This window comes from Choristoneura fumiferana, chromosome 4 (assembly GCF_025370935.1).
Source record: "Choristoneura fumiferana chromosome 4, NRCan_CFum_1, whole genome shotgun sequence".
Classification (NCBI taxonomy): Eukaryota; Metazoa; Arthropoda; class Insecta; order Lepidoptera; family Tortricidae; genus Choristoneura; species Choristoneura fumiferana.
In genome coordinates, this window is record NC_133475.1 from 18,702,991 (window position 1) to 18,714,795 (window position 11,805).

Sequence of the window (11,805 nt, forward strand, 5' to 3'; positions counted from 1 at the left end):
TCATATGAGTATGACAGATGACAGAGCCTAGATTATTTCTTCTGTTGGCCACTATGAGCGCTGCGATAGATTTCACTACCCCCACCTAGTACTTCGCACCCTCCCAATACTACAGTTTTACGAGATATTTTTGTGCAGGCTTCCTATACGGTTCCCAAATAGAAAGATTTTAAATTTCACCGTACCAACCTGTTCTGGGCTGTGCTTTCCTAGTTTCTCCAGTTCTTGTTTAGAGCTAAAACGAGTTTAAAACTCCTAAGTGCACTTGGTGTGTCCTTTGTGGAATTTTTCACTTTGCTGCAGTGTCGTAACGTTATTTTTCATGCCGGGAGTACATTGTGTTATTTGGTTGCGGGAAGAAAACAGCGGGATGTGAGACACTTTTATATAAAACTAAATTAAATTAAGGACTGTGGTTGTTTATGTTTAAAAATGCACCAGCATGCAGCTTTATCCATACTAATTATAAGTGCGAAAGTGTGTTTGTATGCCTGTGTGTTTGTCCGTCTTTCACGCCGTAACGGAGCGACGGATCGACTTGATTTTTGGCATAGAGATAGTTTTTGGACCCGAGAGTGACATAGGCTACTTTTTATCCCGGAAAAATGCACAGTTCCCGAGGGAACAGCGCGCGATAACCGAATACCACGCGGGCGGAGCCGCGGGCAAAAGCTAGTAAAATTATAAACTTAGGTGTGGGTAAAAATCAAAATAGGGATAGATATAAGGATAGATATATGCAGGTTAAAACGGCAATTAGTTTTGTTTGATATTCATAAGTGCTTGTTATAGCCTAAATTGAATAAAGATATTTCGACCTTGACTGAACGAAATTTATACTAAATTGATATTGAAACGAAATTGACAGTTTCTTAGTTTTCTTGGTTGTTTCATTACAATACACACTTTATTATATTGGACACTAAAATATGCAGGTTAAAACGGCAATTAGTGGGCCATATCACTCGAAGAATAGATAACCCGTAGTGGAGAAAGCTCCTCGAGTGGCGACCACGAAATGGAAGACGAAGCGTTGACAGGCCTCCCACTTGGTGGACTGACGATATCGTGGAAGTTGCAAGCAACAGGTGGATGCAAGTGGCGAGTTATCCTAAGGGGGAGCCCTTTGTTCAACAGTGGACGTCATCCGGCTGATGATGATGGAGGATGATGATAGTGGCTTGTAGATTTGTAGTCACGTTTAAGTTCCAGGTGTAATAATAGCCTTGAATAGTTTATATCCATCTAGTAACTCTAAAATTGTGCTTACTCGTACTACATATTATCATAAACATAAATAATTTGTAGAACTCTATCATTATTGTTATTTAAGAGTGATCCTAACAAATAATAAGGATTTTTGTGATTTATACAATGTATTTTTATTTTTATTATCAGTGTACATAATATAGATCAAGCAATTAAATCTTAATCTGGTGACATACCAAATTACATTACGAATCACAATGGACGAAAACTGAAAACATTATAATAGACCTGAAACTCGGGGCACACTTCGATTGAAAAGAAAATCGTTTCTATTTGTTTTATTCAAGTTGTTTCTGAATTTATGATTTAAGTGTCTGTAAATTGCTGCTTCGATAAGTCCTAAATCGCTAAAGTGCGTGTTGTAGTAGCCAAATTATCGAAATTATTGTGTAAGGTTGTGCCCGCGACTTTGCTCGTTGTGGAGAATTAAATTTTAGTAGGCTGATCGAAGGAGGGTTTTTTTTTTCTTAGCGTATGTACCTATGTATGTGGGTATGTATATTACTTGGTCCTCTATGCAGCCTAAGCGGTTGGATTTTAACATTATAAGATAGGTATCATTAGATTTGTCTTACCTGTCGGAGTGAGTTTCCATATGGCGGCCGTGAAAAAAATATGATGGGAGATTAAGGGAATTATTTTGAACTAAAACAACGTTTATGCAACAAATGTATGCATGCAGCTCCTCCACCTGCACACTGTCAGAACTCATACAAACCCAAACTATCACCACCACCGCACAACACTGACAAGTTTCGAATTGAAACAGAGCTTGCCTTCAGAGCAACACAACAGCTCGCCATGTTTGTTACCAGATGTGAGTCTAACAAAATTTCCTTAATATTCTAGACCACTACACTTTTTTTTTCTTTTTTTTTCAAGGCAGTCTTAACAATCAAAACAAAAACACTACGGTCCTTAAAAAGTTTTGTTCCTTAAGAATTAAAAGCGTAAATTGTAGCGCGGAGTCACAAGTAATTTATTTTTTATTTCGCCTCCAGTTGTTCGGCGAGTGGCAGCCGTTCTAATTGGTCCCCATTGTCAAACAAATTGAAAGAACACCGTCAAACGTGATTCGATTATCACATGCCCACGGTTTTCAGAGTTCCGCGACAGACTAAATTTCAAACCGAAAACCTATAACCTACATTTTAGAAGTTGAACAGCTGATTTCGACTTCAACTTTACACATGAAATTGTAATATTGTGTAATTTCTGCAGACTTAACCCCTTTTTGACTAGGGTCCCAGATTTCTAGTAGCCACTGACGTAGTGTTTTGTTTGTGCAAGTTTAGTCTTGCACAAGTATACTGTAAAGCTCCGTCTACACCGGCAAGAAGAATCAGGTGATCACAATTGCACTCATTATCTCTTTTTACCCTCTACCGTGTGATAGAAAGAAGTGATGACAATAATTGTGATTTCGAGCACGTTATGACGTCACAGATGTAGCGATTTACTTGCACAAATTTAGACTTGCACAAGCACAAGGTTTTCGTGAATTATTCCGAAAAACTTCAGCAAGATGGTTGGGTTAATAAGACTGAATAACCCTGTGAATACCTGTGACTGTGAATGTAACCCTGTAAATGACTGTGGCTAGGTACTATTGCCATTCATACCGTGAACTGCTTCAACTTTGCCCTCTGGCCCCAACATTGCCTGATTCAATTTGGAGTCGATAACTAGCACCCTTCTAGGTTTTTAAACTTTTATCCCCCCGTAATAATAATTCCCGTGTAGATAAAAGTTTAAAACCTATAAGAGTGCTAAGTTATCGACTCTAAATGGAATCAGGCAGCAAAGTTGAAGCAGTTTACGGTATACGGAAGAAGCCGTAAGTATAGGCTAGTTTTAGCAATAAAACAGTTTTAGTGAAATATAAACAACGCACTCGTAACATTTTCGATTTAGTTTACCTTAATTATAGATATTTTCTAGATAACCTAACCAACAAAAACTTGGAAAACCCCCGACTTTGTCACTTCAAAGTTCAATGTCTCAAAAACGGCAAAACTGATTTCAAATAAATAAAAAATCAGATTCAAATGGGTCCACCCGTTTAAGAGCTACGGTGCCACTGACAGACATACAGACACACATAGCGGTCAAACTTATAACACCCCTCTTTTTGCGTCGGGGGATAAAATTAAATAAGGTATGTACGCAAGTGATCCATCTTTGTACAAAGGTATAATACCTGAAATAAAACAGTATTCTGTTACAATCTTTTTATTCCAGTATCTTTATTATATTTTTCGAGTAGCTAAATACCTCAAATGCCGAGGCGGTTTGCGCATAGCAAAAATAATTCAGTACGGTATGTATAACAGCCAATTCCTTAAGTTCTGTAGGTTGAAGTGGCGTCCTCTTGGTCTAAATCGGTGCGACTGAGTACGGGTCCATCTTTGATCATTTCTAGTATTTTCGTTGAACAAACAAAGAGATTCTTCTTTGGTATATTAGATTTTGCTCTGTAATAGCCTCCACCTGTCCGCCTTATTTAATTAAGGGATGTTTTCGGAGGGCGGGACTCTCGGAAGACAGTAAAATCTCGGTCCCATTTCGAATACATTTTAATATCAGCTCTTTGATTATTTTTATATTTGTTTGCATTTGGTTCTTGTTTAGGTAAGTTGATGACCTAGTTTATTAAAATATACTCAGCCTGAGTTGCACTTATGCTTCTACGATAGCTAATGCCAGACCAGACGTCAAACTTTTATTTGACAACTAATTTGTCTTTTTATTGAAAAACTTTTTAAAAAAACAGTAACTAATTATTACTCATGATACCAAAATAATGTAAGTGATCATATGTCCTTGCTAGTTGTTACAAAATTGTGGTATATGGTGGTATATATTTGCTGTCATTTATTTTTCAAAAGTGTTTTTCAATAAAAATATATGTCAAGATCGCTTACCTAGTTTCAAATTCTATAACTTACACAAATAATCTTTACAACAAACATTGAATAATCTTTACTTGAAAGTCTATAAACTCTTCAAGCTTAAGCCACTGAACTGGTTTCAATGAAACTTGCAATTGAGATTGTTTGAATGATCAATTTTATTTGTACATTATCAAATATTTACACGCTTTATTGTACACACCAATCTGGTGCTGTAGACAGTACAACAACAGCTAAAAAAGTTAGGACTGAGGAGACTAGCCCTAGTTTTTTTTTAGAGATATACAGAAGTCCTGACTCGCACTTGGCCGGTTTATATATTTTTCACAGCTTCCCTTCAGAAAAGTAACTTTTCCTCCCTGTCGAGAGGGAGCAAAGTGTAACTTTTCTATTCAAGGCTTTTCTAAGTGTTTTATTGCAAATGTCAATTCTGAAGTTGACGATTGTAAAGCCACGCTATTTTTTATGCGCTGGTTGTTCTTTAATGATATTTAGATATATTTTTTTCTAGTTTCTTAATGCTCGGTGTGAAAAGTTGTATGAGCTACTCGGGAGCAAAATTATTTTCATCTTGGGCGTTAACACTTGAATACCTCATTACGCTCAGGATTCTACTTTAGAATCCCTCGCTACGCTCAGGATTCTATTGTAGAATCCTTCGCTACATTCTGGATTCAATGTACGCCCTCGCCGTAAATAAACCATTTTGCTCCCTTGTGACACAAATAACTATTACTTATTTCAATTATTTTTTTCTCAATAAAATGCCATTTAGGTAAGTACTCTTTTATTCCGCTCGCTTAGCTACGAACTTTGCTAATCGAAAACTCGATCTCCTGCTCCGATAACTATTACTCTTATGGAGTGACCCGCCTTCTAACATGCTTTATCATTTGTACTAGCTTCTGACCGCGACTTTTTCCCGTCCCGAGCCTCATAATCCATCCATGATTCTATTTTATGATCTAGATTTTCAAATTTCTAACCCCATTTTTATTTTCACGTTTCGTGAATTTGTATTACTAGAAAATAACATTGTCAAATTAAAACAATAGTGAACAGTAGAATTAAAATTTGTCGATGTAATAAATTATTGCTAATGTAATAATTGAGGTCCGATCAAATTGCTTTGTTTTGAAAAAAGAACCAAATTAGAATGTAGAGTAGGTAATTGTAAAATTTTCATCATCCCAGCCTATATACGTCCCACTGCTGGGCACAGGCCTCCTCTCAGAGCAAGAGGGCTTGGGCCATAGTTCCCACGCGGGCCCAGTGCGGATTGGGAACTTCACACGCACCATTGAATTGCTTCGCAGGTTTGTGCAGGTTTCCTTACGATGTTTTCCTTCACCGCAAAGCTCGTGGTAAATTTCAAATGTAATTCCGCACATGAATTTCGAAAAACTCAGAGGTGCAAGCCGGGGTTTGAACCCACGACCCTCTGTTTGAGAGGCGATAGGTCAAACCACTAGGCCACCACGGCTTAAAAAAATTTAAAATTGTAAAATTTTAACAATAATAAAATAGCATTTTTACACATAAGTCATTTGTTCTAAAAACAGTTTTATCTTTACGCTGGTCGTAATTTTCAGTTCTTAAACGAATTTTTATATTATGTAAAAATACAAAGCGACAAATCCATCCTTTTTATGGTGAAACATTAACAAATACCTAAACTCAAACACTTGCAAACTTTCACTTTCGTATCAATAATAATAGTTGATTATTAGAGACCTTGGTTATTTATCAGTGACTGGCAAGCCGAAAGGTTTTACCACAATCAGAACACGCATTAGTTGATAAAATAAGACACCGAATCAATCAATTTATTCGAAAACACCCCACAATCAATCAAAGCCAGCCCGAAAAAGACGATCCGGATAAATTATCCCAATGATGTATTAGATGTAATTTAACATACTTCGGCGATACGTGACGTACAGTCACCAGCACCAATATCTGACACAAAAAGCGTGCATTAATATCTGATACGACTCTATTTCCATGGCCGGTAGGACGTGTCAGATATTTTTGCACGCTCCGCTGTGGCAGATATTATTGCAGGTGACTGTACCTATTCTGTCTTAAGTGCGTCTGAGAAGAGAAGATTCTATATCAAAGTATGGTAATTCCTAAATAGATAAATTTCCAAATGCGTACTCTAATTTGGCTGTTTTTTTTTGTTTTTGTTATAGTTAGAGCAACGTATGTTTGAAAAAAAACATATAAAATGTAGTTGAAATTGAAAATATTTTTTTGGTGTCATAGCACTAATAAAACAAGATAAAACCGTCCGTCAATGTGTTTAAAGTTAGTAAGTGAGGGAGATAGAAGATTTGGTCTTATGTTCTTCATAAGTGGTGCACACTTGTGAAGCCAAGCACGCACTCTCAAACTTTTACATTAATAATATTAACAGGATTAGTAATGTGTGTCAATCTAAGCGAGAATAGTACATATAACTACCTACGGCGAGTATCTCATCGAGGTCTATAGTTCTCTCGATTTGGCTTGGCCCATCGCCAGCCCCTGGCACTGATTGTGTGTACTGACTGTAATATTGCCAGTATTTCTTCTTGTATTAAATTCTGGAATATATTTTGCACCGGGTGGCTGTCTTGTTGAAAACTACTTACTGTAGCACACTTAATGTGGCTACGTATCAACATGCAATACTTTGTAGATGGTTTATTTAAGTCGATAGTGTAAATGACACCGTTGACCGATCATTTCATTGGGCGGATGTTCGTTTCGCAGACATTTATTCGCAGACGTTTCTTTTCGCATAATTTCTTTACGCAACTTATTCATTTCTTCAATTACTCAGTTGGAAGAAAATCAGATACAGACTCTACTTTTCACTTCGACAGTGGAAAAATTAAACAGCAAGAGAGCAAATAAATACTCGTTCACTATCTTTTATTCCTGATGGACTGCTAATCTTATATTATTTAATAAAAAAACTAGAATTTAATATTTACTTTAATTCTTCAATATGAGACATGGACATTTGCAGGTGGTAGGACCTTGTGCAAGGTCCGCCCGGATTGCTACTACCATCTTGCTCGCTAATCCTGCCGTGAAGCAGCAGTGCTTGCTCTGTTGTGTTTCGGCGTGGAGAGTAAGACAGCCGGTGAAATTACTGGCACTTGAGGTATCCCATCTTAGGCCTCTAGGTTGGCAACGCATCTGCAATTCCCCTGGTTTGCAGATGTTTATGGGCGGTGGTGATCTCTTACCATCAGGAGACCCACTTGCTCGTTTGCCATCCAGTCGTATAAAAAAAAAAAAAATGGACATGAAATAAAAAAAAACTTTGTTATTTCGTGGCTGTTAGCGGCTGATTGCCGCATGGTTTAGACTAAGGTTTTATTTTATGCATTAGGGCTTAGAGCATAAAAGTAATTTTATTTATACCGCGTACATTCAGCTTAAATGCGAAGTTAACATGCATGAGACGCTAAAAATAAATATCTAACCGATTCTGTGCAAGCCACTCACACGAGTGCGAACAACTAAACAAATCGCATAAAGCGAATAGGAACGGCCAATAAACTAGGCCATAAATGGCTGAATAGCCCGTGACGCGAAAAGAGATAGTTTCGTGCGGTCATTCGTTACTTGCGCGTTACACCATATACCTCGCAATGAGAAGACATGGCTTCCAAAACCTGTAAAAACCTTTATCTGGTCACTGCGGAAGTTTGGAAAAAAATTAATTTCTTATTTTTGTACTTAACTTTGCGGTTCTTCCGTTAAAATAGATTTTACTTTAATATAGGGCAGAAGTACTGTTTGTGGCTACTGTGCCGTTTATGGCCAATTATTATACGATTGAAATAAATTTATAGTAATAAATCATTATAAACTTTATTCGTTTCAGTATAAACTTTTGAAAACTCACAAAACATAAAATATTATCTTAGTACTATAACTTTTTATATATGACTGCAAATGTCAACTGGCCAAAAACGGACTTAAGGTGGCCAAAATTGGTACTTCTGCCCCACTACTAGAACTAGAACACATTGATAATAACCTAAACTAAAATTAGAAAAGTTGCAAAACTCCCGATCGCGAAACTCCAGTCTCAAAAACAGCTGAATCGATTTTAATTAAACATAGCTTTCACGTAAAAAACCGCATCGAAATCGGTCCATCCTTTTGAGAGCCACGATACCACAGATTCAAATTGTGGGTTAAAAAAATCCGTGTCCAAAATTTCCTGATAATCTAAGTGATGAACTAATTACCTAGATTTTTTTAAAGAAACCGTTTAGTAAGTGCCGTCACTTCTAATCGATTCCCAAGCCTATGTGGCGTACGTAAACAAATACCTGCTACCTTTTTCGAATCACAATGCCGTAGCGTGAAGCTATTTGCAATTTTGCACCCACAGCCAAATGGGAGCGTTAATTTTTAAACCAACAAAAAATGTTATGCGTTTGACAATTTGTCCATTTGCTCACTGCGGTTGCATTGTGCTTTAATTAGTTGATTGTTGTTGTTTTAATCCCCGACACAAAAAGAGGGGAGTACGTATGTATGTAAACTCTTTATTGTACAAAAGAAAAGAAACGAAATACAAACAATTGACAAACTTTGAGATACTTGTAAAAAGGCGGAGCTTGGGTGCTTTAAATTTGACGCCGTGTCTGTATGTTGCATCGTAGCTCTTAAACGGACGGACTGATTTTAATGCGGTTCAGGCAGGTTCAGGGCTATTCGGTTGTTCGAAATATAGTCACGCCAGCGATCAATGTATATGTAGAAACACCTTTCAAAAAATCCTGAAAAACTAACCCAACCATAGGCTAAAATACATATACCTTTTTTCCTTTCTAACTCCCGACGCAAAAAGGGGTTCTATAAGTTTGAACGCTATGTCTGTCTGTCTGTCTGTGTGTCTGTCTGTGGCACCGTAGCTCTTAAACGGGTGAACCGATTTGAATGCGGTTTTTTTATTTGAAACAAGTTTTTTTTCTATCGTGTTCTCTCGGTATTTTTCTTTACTTAAATGCTCATATAAAATCAAGAGGCGTAAGTCCAGGGGGCTACTATGAAATTCGGAAATTGAAGTTCATATCGTACCGTCCCTCTCATGCTCGTATTAAATAATAAATCGTCAGCGGGCCAGCAAGATACGAAGTTCGAATTTCGCACTTCGTAGTATAGGGTTGAGCCCACGACCTGATGGTTAAGTGGTCACAAATCCCGCCGCTAAGTTAACACGGCTTCCTTACTACATTCAAATTTGAGCCAACCCTACGATTTAGGTACAGGGGAAAAAAGTGCCTATGACCTGCAAGAACGTGTGATGTATGTGCAAGTGTTGCAAGCTCGAACAATGACATTGTGGTGCTACCGACAATGGGTGAAACAAACGAGTGCCGCCACTTGGCTGGAAATGGGAAAAGCTAGTGTTGCCACAAGTGCCGGCCGGGAGGACATGTGTATTGTACAGTCCTGTGCTTGGATAGCGTTGGATTTTATGTAATTAAACAATTTTAATAACTTAGAAAAGTTCAGAAGCCCAAAGGCATTTAAAGTTAAATGTCTCAAATTTGGTTGATCCATTTTTTTAAACGTTACTTAGAACTAATGCAAAGAAACTTGCTTTCACGTAAAAAAACCGCATTGAAATTGGTCCATCCGTTTGAGAGATACGATGCCTATGAATATCTGTATACTCGTATTGGCGTCAAACTTAGTTTATAACATCGCTATTTTGCGTTGGTGGCCTTAAGTCGCTATCGAGACAGGACTCTACGAGTGATGACAAAGTTATTAAAGAACCCTGGACTTTAACATCTTCATAGAAATTTCGTAACCAGTAGAAAATACTCTAGGAATGATTTCATATAAATTGATAAATTCATTTATTGTTTACTGTGTTTCTGCGATTATGCGAGCTTCATAGTAGCCCTCCTGGACTTACGCTTCTTGATTTTATAAGAGCTTTTAAGTAAAGAAAAATACCGAGAGAACACGATAGAAAAAAAACTTGTTTCAAATAAAAAAACCGCATTCAAATCGGTTCACCCGTTTAAGAGCTACGATGCCTATGAATATCTGTATACTCGTATTGGCGTCAAACTTAGTTTATAACATCGCTATTTTGCGTTGGTGGCCTTAAGTCGCTATCGAGACAGGACTCTACGAGTGATGAACAAGTTATTAAAGAACCCGGACTTTAACATCTTCATAGAAATTTCGTAACCAGTAGAAAATACTCTAGGAATGATTTCATATAAATTGATAAATTCATTTATTGTTTACTGTGTTTCTGCGATGATCTGCCAATATTTGCAGAACAAAAACACCTCCAGCCTCATCATGATGGTAAGACACTCACGATTTGTCTCTTTCACAAATCATTTGAACAATGAAGACATTCAGCGTTTTATTGTTGACAAGACAAATGTTGCCTTAGACGAGTTAAAAACATCAATATATTATGGTCCCGAGGGCGGTGGAGCGTGACTGCCCCGATAATGTAGAGAGCCGACAATACTCTTTACAAACATGCATTTACATTGTACAGTCACATGGGATTGTCGAGCCTTGCGACTGTTCAGTTTTATTCTAGGTTCATCAAATGCACCGCTTCTCATTGGTCGATTTCTGTGGCTAATACACCAGTCATTTTCAAAAGGCACTGTCGTTAAGCAGCTATTCAAGTCGGGTGCTAGTTTGTTGTCAAAAAGCACTACCATCGGTCAGAGTTTTCCAGTTTTTTTTTTTTTTTTTTTTATGTAAAACATGATATTACAGCTTTGATTTTTGGTAAAACTGTGTAATAAGTAGTGGTGCCATACTGTGTGTACTTTGTGAGTGCTTGTCTGGCATCGGAAACAAGTAAAATGGACAAAATATAAGCTTTCACAGGTAAGTGGTATTTTTCGGGGATTTTTATTGATTTTCGATCTGCAAGCGTTCGTTCTGCTAATTATTTACAAATATAAGTTAGGTTAGGTTAGGTTAGGTTAGACTTTTTTAACAAATGTCATTAGTTACATGATTGAGGAGTACAAATATATACGGTTGACTTCAGTCATATTTGAGCTGGTCTATTGATCTCCTTAGTCTAAGGGTACAGTCACCAGCATTAATATCTGCCACAGCGGAGCGTGCAAAAAGATCTGACACGTCCTTCCGGCGCTAGAAATAGAGTCGTATCAGATATTTATGCACGCTTGTTGTGTCAGATATTGGTGCTGGTGACTGTACCATAATCAGGATTTGACCTAAGATTTGACTCATTTTTGACAGCATTGTTATTTGTACCAGCCGTCACTCCGCTGACAGTGTCATGAACACTCACAGTGCCAATTTCCTAGTGACTGCCAAATAACCGTATCCGTGTCAAAAGCCACAATTTTATTATACAGAATACGGAACTGTCGTAACTTCGTTCCTAATATTGAATTTCATATTTCAAAACTTACGCCGCGAGTCAACAATAGTTTAAAAGTTAAAATCTCGATATCCGGAGAGCCCTCAAATCAAGAATGGCACCAAATAACTAAGCCATTGTCCGACTCTAACCATAAATCTTGTCCCAATAGTTGGGAACTTCCAACTATCGATTTTGTTAAGGCAGATTTCTACTGCAATCGATTGC